This window comes from Spermophilus citellus (genome assembly GCF_964194105.1).
Source record: "Spermophilus citellus genome assembly, chromosome: 13".
Lineage (NCBI taxonomy): Eukaryota > Metazoa > Chordata > Mammalia > Rodentia > Sciuridae > Spermophilus > Spermophilus citellus.
The window spans coordinates 57,334,662-57,346,635 of NC_138193.1; positions in this window are offsets into that span (position 1 = coordinate 57,334,662).

The window sequence follows — 11,974 nt, forward strand, 5'->3', positions numbered from 1 at the left end:
TTATTTAGAGACAGGGTCTCTGTAAGTTGCTGAGGATCTCACTAAATTTCTGAGGCTGGCCTCAAATTTGTAATTCTCCTCCCTCAGCCTTCTGGAATCCCTGGGATTACAGGTATGCTGGACTGTGCCAAGCTAATAAAATAATAATAATAATAAAAAACTTTCAAACCCGTTGTCAGATTACCTATCTATTTTTCTGGTTTAGAAAATACAGTAGTTGTTAGCATGCACTGAGTCAAGTTCTTTCTTTTTTGCAGTAATAGGGGTTGAGCCCATGGGCTTTTCACATGCTAGCAAGCTTTATACCACCAAGCTACATCCACAGCCTAAAGTAGGTCAAGTTCTAAGCAATTTTTATATTCTACCCTGGAGAAAAGTTCTCACAAGTTAGTGCGGGGAGGGAGTTTAGGAATTGTCCAGTCCAAGGCCTTAATTTTCATAGTCCCCAGTTAGTTGGTCATTCAAGCATCAAACCTATAGGGGCTGGGGATGTGGCTCAAGTGGTAGCGTGCTTGCCTGGCATGTGTGAGGCCCGGGTTCGATCCTCAGCACCACATACCAACAAAGATGTTGTGTCTGCCGAGAACTGAAAAATAAATATTAAAAAAAAAATTCTCTCTCCCTCTCCCCCTCTCCTCTTTTTTTTTTTTTTATTGGTTGTTCACAACATTACAAAGCTCTTGACATATCATATTTCATACATTAGATTGATGTGGGTTATGAACTCCCAATTTTTACCCCAAATGCAGGTTGCAGAATCACATCGGTTACACATCCACAATTTTACATAATGCCCTAATAGTAATTGTTGTATTCTGCTACCTTTCCTATCCCCTACTATCCCCCCTCCCCTCCCCTCCCAACTTCTCTCTCTACCCCATCTACTGTAATTCATTTCTCTCTTTGTTTATTTTCCCATTCCCCTCACAACCTCTTATATGTAATTTTGTTTAGCAATGAGGGTCTCCCTTCATTTCCATGCAATTTCCCTTTTCTCTCCCTTTCCCTCCCATCTCAAGTCTCTGTTTAATGTTAATCTTTTCTTCTTACTCTTCCTCCCTGCTCTGTTCATAGTTGCTCTCATTATATCAAAGAAGACATTTGGTATTTGTTTTTTAGGGTTTGGCTAGCTTCACTCCCCCTCTCCTCTTTAAAAAAAAAAACAAAAAAACAAAAAAAACCTATATTGAGCCTGTGTGCCAGGAGCTGGATGGGAATTGAAGGAAGGACACAGAAATGGCTGAGCCACTGTCCTTTCCACTGGAGCTCAGGGCTGTCCACAGAAAAAACATGGACATAAGGGCTAAGTAGGCTGGAGAGCAGGACACAGATAGTTGTAATTTATTCATGAGATTTTTAAAAAAGCCTGGGGCTGGGGATGTGGCTCGAGCGGTAGCACGCTGGCCTGGCATGCATGCGGCCGGGGTTCGATACTCAGCACCACATACAAATGATGTTGTTGTGTCCGCAAAAAAAAAAACTAAAAAAAAAAAAAAAAAATCTCTCTCTCTCTTAAAAAAAAATGTAGAAAAAAAGCCTGGCACCAGATTTTGAAGGGCTTCAAGTGCAAAAGAGTAGAGCTTCAATTTTTTTTTTTTTGGGGGGGGGTAGGATTGGATGGGGCGGGGAGCTCCTACCATTGAGCTACATCCTCAGCCTTATTATTATTATTTTTTTTTTATTTCAAGACAGGGTCTTGCCTAATTGACGTGGATGGCCTCAAGCTTGCTGTGATCCTCCCATCTCAGTCTCCTGAATAGCTGAGATTTCATTTGTGTGCCACAGCGCCTGGCTTAGACTTGCCTTTTTTCCCACTATAGGTATCCCATGGAGGTAGTGGGGTGGGAGTGAGGATGGTGTCAGATGTGCATTTTAGGGCCAGTGTGGGCAGCAATGCAGATAGTGGGCCGGAGGGCTGCTAAACGGAGCTTGGAGGGAGGCCTCTTTGTCCTCAGCAGCTTGAAATCAATAAATATCTTTTTAATCACACAGTGATGGAGGCAGGTCCCTACCCTGGTCCTAAACAATTGCCACAGGATGGATTTTCAAAACTTTGCAATGATATTTCCTTCCAAAGAAGATTCCCTCCCATCCCATCCTTGTTCTTCCTTCATTCCATGGCCATTTCCTGAGGCCTCCCTGGGGGAAGGTCCCTCCTAGAAAATATAGGAATTAAACTTGCTAGAAAAATGTGAAACATTCCCCAAACCACCTCCACACCCATGGCAGCCTTTGCAAAGCTATACTTGTACCTTCCAGATAAACAGATCAAAATTTCTCCACAATCTGATTCCCCAGGCTGGTTTACAGGAGTAGGGGTGGAGTGGGGAGGAGGGATAGGGTGAAGTACTGAGAGGCCGCAGATGGAAATTTCTGTTCCAAAGGTGAAGTCTCTGTCTCAGCTGGCAGCTCCTGATCTGCACTAGCAGTCCTGCCCTCTGGCTAATAGGATCGGACACAAAATCTAGGGCAGAGTCTGACCTTGATCTAGTATCCTGGAATGTCCAAGCTGGAAGGATCCTTGTGAGGCCAACCCACCCATTTCACAAATGGGGAAGTTGAGCCCCTCGCAGTGGCAGACCAGCCTGGACATCATGCCCCTTTCCACAATTTCTTGCTGCTTTCATCCAGTGGTCATGTGTATGTGTGTTCAGATTTTAAAATAAGTACAAGGCCCAGTGTGGTCGCTCATGCCTGTAATCCCAGTAGCTCAGGAGGCTGAGGCAGGAGGATTGTGAATTCAAAGCCAGCCTCATTAATTTAGCAAGGTCCGAAGCAACTGAGCAAGACCCTGTCTCTAAATACCAAAAATGGTCTGGGGTTGTGGCTCAGTGGTAGAGCACTTGCCTAGCATGGGTGAGGCACTGGTTCAATTCTCAGCACCCCATATAAATAAAATAAAGGTGCATTAACAACTTTAAAAAAATACAAAAAAGGTTTGGGGATGTGGCTCAGTGGTTGAGTGCCCCTGGGTTCAAGATCCAGTACACTCCCCCACAAAAAAAGTATAACTCCAGGAAAAAATAAGGTGGAACAGAATGCCCCCCAAAGCAGCTGAATTTTTAAAAAGATGCCCATTCAGAAAGAGTCCAAGTCAAAATGCTGTGTCTTTGCAGTGAGCTCTGTTTGTTCTAGCAACACTGTCCTTAATTTGGGGCATCAGACCAGCCTGACATGGTTATGATGGGGTGGGCAGTATAGACTGGAAGAGCAAAAGAGAGAGCTGGGGTTGGGCGACCAATTACCTTTTTACTCCAGTGGTTTTCTTTTTTTTTTTTTAAAGAGAGAGAGAGAGAGAGAATTTTAATATTTATTTTTTAGTTTTCAGCGGACATAACATCTTTGTTTGCATGTGGTGCTGAGGATCGAACCCGGGCGTACGCATGCCAGGTGAGCACGCTACCGCTTGAGCCTCATCTTCAGCCCCTCCAGTGGTTTTCAACCAAGGCTACTCATGAGGATCACCTGGGAAGATGTTAGAAATCCCAAAGCCCTGGTCCCAAACCACAGACATATGGGAATCTTTAGGGATGAGGCCCATGCATCAGGATTTTTCAAAACTCCCCAGATGATTACATCTGGACAGACAAGATGGAGAATGATAGCTCTCTCTCTTTTATTTTAACTCGGGATTGAACCCAGGATGTCTAACCACTGATCTACATCCCCAGCACTTTTTATTTTGAGACAGGTTCTGGCTAAGTTGCTCAAGGCCTTGTTAAATTGTTGAGGCTGGCCTCAAACTTGCAACCCTTTTGCCTCAGCCTCCTGAGCCACTGGCGTTGCCACTGGGATTACAGATGTGCGCCACTGCAGCCAGCTTGCTGGCTGTACATCTGTAATCCCAGTGGGTTAAAAAAATACTAAAAATACTCAAAGGTCTAAGTGTTCCTGAAGGTAGGTTTTGTTTGTTTTTTGGCTGGGACCTGTGTGAATTTTTGTTTCATTTTTCCCTGAGGGTAGTGGGTTTTTAACTTGTGTGTCCTCTGCTGTGTGACAGCTCCATATGTGAGCAGTTTATGTTTTGTCAGAACATGTGTCTGTGGTGTGCCCCAAATAGTCCCTAAGGTCTTTGTCACTAGGAAGGCATTTTGGCTTCATAGTTAATAATGGGGGTTCTGGAAGCGGCAGATTAGCTGTCTGACTTAGGGCAAGTTACTAAATCAGTGCAAAGTGCCTAGCAAGTAGTTAACCTTATAAAAACCAGTGCCATTATTATTATAAATGGCTTTTGTGCCTTCATGCTTCCTTGGGCAAAGTAAGTATCCAATAAAAATTCAGTGGTTAATGAAGTTAATGCAGCATTAGCCAATAGAATTTAATAGACGACACATATGTAATTTCAGATCTTCTAGAAACCATATATAAAAAGTCTAATGATCTGTCTGGTGGCATAGCTTAGTGGTAAAGTGCTTGCCTAGCCATCCCCTAACACTGCCAAAAAAAAAAAAAAAAAAAAAAAAAAAAAAAAAACCAGGTGAAATCAATTAAACAACACAGTTAACTTAATGCAAATATCATTCCAACACGTAGTCAGTATTAAAGTTGTTAATAAATTATTAGTGATCTATTTTACACCGGCCACTAAGTCTTGGAATTCAATATATACTTTACATCTTAGTTTAGAGGATCGCAGTTCAAGTCTTTGACAGCTCCATGTGGCAAGTGGCTACTGTGCTGGACGATGCAGGTTTCCTCCATGCCTCAAATCTGCAGGCTGTAAGTTCCCATCACACCTGCTGTTTTGGGCTGGTCCTGTCTCCCCACCCCCCAAGACCCCTTCTCACAGTAGCACCTAAGCTCTCCAGGCCTTCTCTTGTTCCAGCTTGACCTGTTTTGAAAAGGCCACATTTTTAGCTTGCTATCTTGCATCCCCATTCTTGTGCAAAGAGACCCAGGCCTTTGAACGATTGCTTGCTCACGATGGGAAATTTCTGACAGTAAGAGGAAAGTCCTATTTACTATCTTAATATTTACAAAAGTATTTATTAGATTGGCCCCAAAGGCAGTCTGCCCTCTAGTTAGGAAAAAGAAAAAGAAAAAGAAAAAGCAGACTGTTCAGGGGCAGGTTGGGAAGTTTGCAGGAATCTCTGCACCTTCCACTCTTCCCACCCAGGCCCCGCCCCGCTGGGGGTGGTAGCCCTGTGGCCTTTAGCAGCCAAGCATCATGAGTCATCCTGGTCACTTGTTAAACCTTCGCTCTAGACTCAGAGCCGCTTTTGTTTTTCAGTTGAATAGGCAGCCCTGAAAACACACACACACACACACACACACACACACACACACTCACTATTGTTTGTGGTAATTACTATCATATTCCTGAATCAGACCCTCCTCTGCCTCCCGAGTGGCTCATGGCCTCTCTCTCAGGGAAGCTCTCCTATATTTTAACTTAGGGAAGGAGGTTGGGGAAAAATTCAGATCCTAATGAAGGGCAGAACCAGGCAGAAATTCATCCTCCTATGCTATACCTGCAGGGCCCCCCTGCTCTGGTGAGGGGAGCAGAGCCTCTCTTAGTCTTTCCCCTCCCTAGGTTTAGGGACTCAGCCTCCACAGGCTCTAATTCACTTTATTATTTATTTATTTTTGGTACTGGGGATTGAACCCAGGGGGTTAAACACTGAGCCACATCCTCAGCCCTTTTTTTGAGTCAGGGTCTCACTGAGTTGCTTAGGGCCTTGCTAAGTTGCTGAGGCTGGCTTTGCACTCCTCCTGCCTCGGCTTCCTAAGCCTCTGGGATTGCAGGCGTGCACCACGAAGCCCAGCTCTCATTTGCTTTTTACCCCAGACGGTCCCAGCCATGGCTGCCCATTTGAATCCACCTGGAAGCTCTCTGTGCCTCTGCTGAAATTCTTTTCCATCACATCTATCAAGGCCCAGGCCGGTCCTGAGCAGGCTTTCTGCCCCACTCCTCGGAATCCTCTTCGGAAGATACTTCTTCTCCCATGACAGGGAGAATTTTGAGGCCTTTGCTTGGGCCAAGTGGAGCTGTGACTTCCCAGCTTAGCTGGGACCTAAAGGCTGTCGGCCAGAGTCCTCAGCCCAAGAAAAATAATTTGAGCACCTCCCGGGCTCCTAGCACAAGGCTCCTTTGCCATTAGGGTGGGGGTGGGGGAGAGCTTAGAGGTGGGATCCCCTTTACTGCAGAGGCACTAATCCTTCAGGCCACTTCAGAGAGAGCTAAAAGGGGCCCACTGTGGAGGCCATCCCTTCCACACCCTCCCTGATGCTTTCCCTCCTTTTTAAAATTTCATTTTATTATTATTATTATTTGTTGTTGTTGTTATTGGAAATCGAACCCAGGGGTGCTGTACCACTGATCTACATCCAGCCCTTTTTATTTTTTATATTGAGAGAAGACCTCACTAAATTGCCTAGGCTGGTCTTGAACTTGTGATACTCCCACCTCTATTTACTCCCAAATCTTTGGGGTTCCAGGGGTGTACCCCCTTGACTCTACACTTCTCTTTTCTAAGCCTTTAGCTTGTTTTTTCCTTTTCAGGGCAACACCCTCTTGTTGCTGCCACCTAAAAAAATCACAGTCCTTTCCCCTTTGTTATAGTTCCTCATTTCCTCATCTCTTTTTTTTTTTTAAGAGAGAGTGAGAGAGGAGAGAGATTTTTTTTTAAAGAGAGAGTGAGAGAGGAGGGAGAGAGAGAGAGGGAGAATTTTTAATATTTATTTTTTAGTTCTCGGCAGACACAACATCTTTGTTGGTATGTGGTGCTGAGGATCGAACCCAGGCCGCACGCATGCCAGGCGAGCGCGCTACCGCTTGAGCCACATCCCCAGCCCCGTTCCTCATCTCTTGCCTTTTCTTCCCTGCTAAGCTCCTTGAAGGAGCAGCCCTGAAGGGAGTCTATATTTTCTCCCCTCTCCTCAACCCACTGCAGGTAACTTTGACCCCATAACATAAGGGACTCCCTGACACTCACTAAGGTCACCAATGTCCTCCTAGCTAGTTGTGCTCTTTTCAATCTTGGTCTTTTGACAATGCCCATCACTTCCTCTCTCTGAAATCCATCTTTGGTCTCCGGTGAATCCTCTACCGATTTCCACTCATCACTGTCATGGTGTCTTCCACATTTCCTCTACTTGGCTTAGCCTTGAGGCTGGTATCCTCCAGTTCTTTCTTTGACCTTCTCTCCAGTGTGAATTTACCTATCCCAAGGCCTTAGCTATACTACCTGTTATCACTGGGGTGTCCAGTTGGGGTCTAGGTCCTTGATGTCTCAAAGAATTGAGCAAGACACGCAGAAATAACAGGCAAACTACAGATTTATTGAAGGTGAAGGTAGCCTGCTGTAAGATAGAGTAGAGTGAGCTGACGGAGAGAGAGGCTCAAGGCCCCAGTGTTTGGAAATTAATATTTTATGTGCTGAGCTGGGAGGCGTTCTCTTTCCTATATGGACCAGATTGAAGACCTTACCCCATTTGCTCCCATTGGCTACCTTATAATTAGAATTTGTCCAATCCTCCCCCCATTGGTTACTTCAGGAAACTTAATTAGAATACTGCCCACTGTGTCCCCCTTGGTTATTTTAAAATATTGAACCTGTAGCAGGAGTTGTCATGGTGATAAATCCTGGACTCATCATAAACAGGGACATGACTCATCTCCCTGTCTTGTCCTCCAGAACCATCTTTTTTTTTTTTTTGTACCAGGGATTGAATCCAGGAGCAATCAACCACTGAGCCACATCCCTGGGCCTTTGTATTTTATTTAGAGACAGGGTCTTGCTGAGTTGCTTAGGGCCTTGCTAAGTTGCTGAGGCTGGCTTTGAACTCAGGATCCTCCTGCCTCAGCCTCCTGAGCTGCTGGGATTACAGGTGGGTGCCACCGTGCCCAACCAGCAGCATCTTTCTTGTACCCTGTCTCTACCATCTTGGCATCCCTGAACTCTTAACACCTATATAATGTTAACTCCCAAATCTTTGTCTCTAGTCCAGATTTCTTACATGTCCAGTTGTCTACTGGACATCTCCATACTAATATCCCTCTGAACATTTCCAAACTGACATCCATTATTTTGTTTTTTTCCTCCCTCTGCCCCTGCTGCAATATTGGGGATGGAATCCTGGGCCTTGCTAGGCAAGCTTTTTACCACAGAGCTACATCCCTAGCCAATTTTAAAATTTTATTTTGAGACAGTGTTACTGAAAGCTCAGTCCTTGTCCCCACTTCCAATCCAATAATGAGGACACAGTTTTAAGAAAAAGGAAATAAAAAGAAGCTTCTTTGCTAGCAGAGGAGAAACTCACAGGACTACTGTCCCAAAGGCTGTGATTCTGTACTTCGAGGGAAATGGGGTTTTTTAAAATGGTGATTCAAAGGCCACGCTCTACCCATTCTCTGTGGGCATTGTAGGTCACTTGTTAGTTTGGGAGATAGTCCTTTCTGAGATCTTTGGGTGCCATCCCCGAAGTCTGTATTACTTCATTTCTGTGGTGGGTGTGTGTTCAAGGACAGATAACTCTGCCTAGGATGGGGAAGAAAGGTAATCCTGTTTCCCCTGAGATTAGGAAGGGGGAGGGATAGAGGAAGAGAAAGAAACATGTCCTTTTAAAAATAAATCACAGAGGGCTGGGGATGTGGCTCAAGCGGTAGCGCGCTCGCCTCGCATGCGTGCGGCCCGGGTTCGATCCTCAGCACCACATACCAACAAAGATGTTGTGTCCGCCGAGAACTAAGAAAAAATAAATAAATATTTAAAAATTAAAAAAAATAAATCACAGAGGCAGGGCAACAAGAGCTACATTTAAAGCATAAAGTGGACCACTGTTACAACAGGGCCTCACTAAATTGCCCAAACTGGCCTCTAACTTTTAATCCTCCTGTTTTAGCCTCCTGAGTAGCTGTAGTTATAGGATTATGCCACCATGCCTGGAATGGAACCCATTGTTTTCCTCCTTCTTCTTCTTCTTCTCCTTCTTCTTCTTCTTCTTCTTCTTCTTCTTCTTCTTCTTCTTCTCCTTCTTCTTCTCCTTCTTCTTTTTTTTTTTTGTGGGGCGTGGCCTCAGACACTGGCGATTGAACCAAGTGGTGCTCTACCACTGAGTTACACTCTCAGTCCTTTTGATTTTTCATTTTGAGACAGGTTACTTAGGGCTTCACTAAATTTCTGAGGCTGGCTTCAAACTTGCAATCCTCCTGTCTCAGTCTCCCAAATTGCTGGGACTACAGGCATGTACCACCAGATCCAGCCCATTATTTTTTTCCTATCACATTTCTTTCTCCTTGGCTGGGCATAGTAGAGCATCTGTAATCCCAGCTACCTAGGAGGCTAAGGCCCAAGGATCCCAAGTATGAAGCCAGCCTCAGCAAGTCAGCAGGACCCTGTCTCATAAAACAATAAAAAGGACAGGGATATAACTTAGTGGCAAAGCACCCCTGAGATGAATTCCCAATATCCCCATCTACCAAAAAAAAGATTATATTGAAAAAATTCCACTATAATGGCAACCATGAATATGAAATAAACTTAACCAGTAATTTAAGATTTATTATAATAAAATCATTTAGAGACATAAAGGGAGCCTTTTAAAAAATGAAAGAAGGGGCTGGGGATGTGGCTCAAGCGGTAGAGCGCTTGCCTGGCATGCGTGCGGCCCGGGTTCGATCCTCAGCACCACATACAAACAAAGATGTTGTGTCCGCCGAGAACTAAAAAATAAATATTAAAGTTAAAAAAAAATGAAAGAAATATTGTGTACCTAGATTAGAAAATCTAACAAGAATTTCAATTTTTAATTTATTTATTTTGGAGACATTTTGATGCAACACATTTAGTTGAAAGTTTAAAATTAGAGAAAATAGTTTTAAAAAGTGCTGGGCAACAGTGTCGCATGCCTGTAATCCCATCGGCTTGGGAGGCTAAGGCAGGAGGATGGTGAGTTCAAAGCCAGCCTCAGCAAAAGCTAAGCAACTCAGAAAGACCCTGTCTCTAAATAAAAATAGGGCTGGGGATGTGGCTCGGTGGTCTAGTGCCCCTGAGTTCAATCTCTGCCCACCATTCCCCCACAAAAAAAATAAATAAACGTTTTCAAAAGTATAAGGCCTATGCCTCCAGTTCTCACCACTTAGCATGTAGGAGAGATAACCAAACAGTATGGAGCTGGCACAAGATGGCAGGTGTATAAATAGAACAGAAAGGCAGATATCGAATAAAAAAGTATTGTTTAATAGACCCACCACACATCAGTAGGAAAAGGCATGGGTTGGCCTAGGGAGTGACAAAAGGCTTTCTTTTGATGCCAAATCTCACAGGAAGGAGGTAGCCGCCTGAAGTTCTAGGAGGGCTATTCTAGGTTTAGCCAGGAATTCTGCACTTGATTAGAAATATCTTCCAGAGGCCCTGGAGGGGGACACTGACTTCACTGGGGCCACCTATTTGACATTCATGAATTATTCATGAAAACCCCTGGGATGACTAGCCAGCAAGTTTTGGTGTGTGTGTGGGGGGGTCATTAGCTCTTCTCATCATATATCCACAAATATGGATGGATTATATTTAATATTAAATAAACAGAAACATACAATACTAGGGGGGAAAAAGAGGAAATTTAAAAAAACAAAATAGCAAGTATTGTGGTTAGGGAAGGACTTCCCAAGTTTGACATTCAAGACAGAAACCATAGTTAAAGATTGACAGATTAGCTACTTAACCATTAGAAACTTCTGCAAAGCACAAGTTAAAAGGAAACTGACAAATGAAGAAAAAAGATGCAGGATATATGATGAAGGGCTAATATTTTAACATTCAATAAGTTCCTCAATTAGTGAGAACATTATCAACACCCTGACAGAAAAAAGTTAAGAAAGGTGAGAAGCAGGCAATTCACTGAGGGTGAAATGGGAACCACTGAGAAACATGGAATGTGTGTGTGTGTGTGTGTGTGTGTGTATTTTTTTTCCCCTTTGCCAGTAGTCTAAGGAATTAATATTAAAACAATGCCATGCCTCTTTTCTTTACCTGCCAGACTACCCAAGAAAATTCTCCAGTATGGCTAAGAATGTGGGAAAAAAAGTTTGGAGAAAAGCTCAGTTAATGGGGCATGCTACCTTAGACACAAAATCCACTTTGTAACCTTTTTTTTTTTTTTTTTGAGCAATCAAGAAGTGGATGGTGGGCTGGGGTTGTGGCTCAGAGGTAGAGAGCGTTTGCCTAGCATGTGTGAGGCACTGGGTTCGATCCTCAGCACCACATACAAATAAAATAAATTTATAGTGTACACTTATAACTAAACAACTAATAAATATTTTAAAAAAAGAAGCGGATGTTGGCATTTACTAGGGACATCTGCAAAAAGTTGTGAAAGGAGATCTCTGTCGCTAAAGCCACAATTCTGTAAGTTTGTGGTTAGCAAGAATATCCTGTAAGACTGGTTAAATTCTAGTTTCTGTTTCTTATTCTAAAAGGTCTCATTTTAAGATATAGGTCATGAGGCTTAGGCTATTTCCCTGAATAAAACTTTCAGTTTTTGTTTTGTATTTTCAATCCCCGGGGATTGAACCCAGGGCCTCTCATGTACTAGGGAAGCACTCTTCCACTGAGCTTCAACCCCAGTATTTCTTTAAAAAAATTTTTTGAGACAGGGTCTCCATAAATTGCTCACACTGGCCTTGGCTTTTCATTCATTGGAGTAGCTTGAATTACAGGTGTGTGCTGCTGGTCAGGCTTTACCTTCTTAAATATCCAAATCATCTTGCTACAATTGTAGGTATCAACTGGCTGCATCTCAGGGTACAGTGAGACAGCCCCCTGCTGGGCGCCACTGTGTTGGCCTGAGGCCAGGAGGCCCACCCAGCTGGGCCACCTCAGACTTTGTGAGAAACTGGAGACCCACTGGTCTCCAGCCTTGAGACCCACCTTATGACACACGTGCTAACTTATAATAAACCCCACCGGTTCTGGGTGAGCTGGAGTTTTATCTCCAAGGTCATTTGGTGGGAGGTATCTATGATTGTGTCATC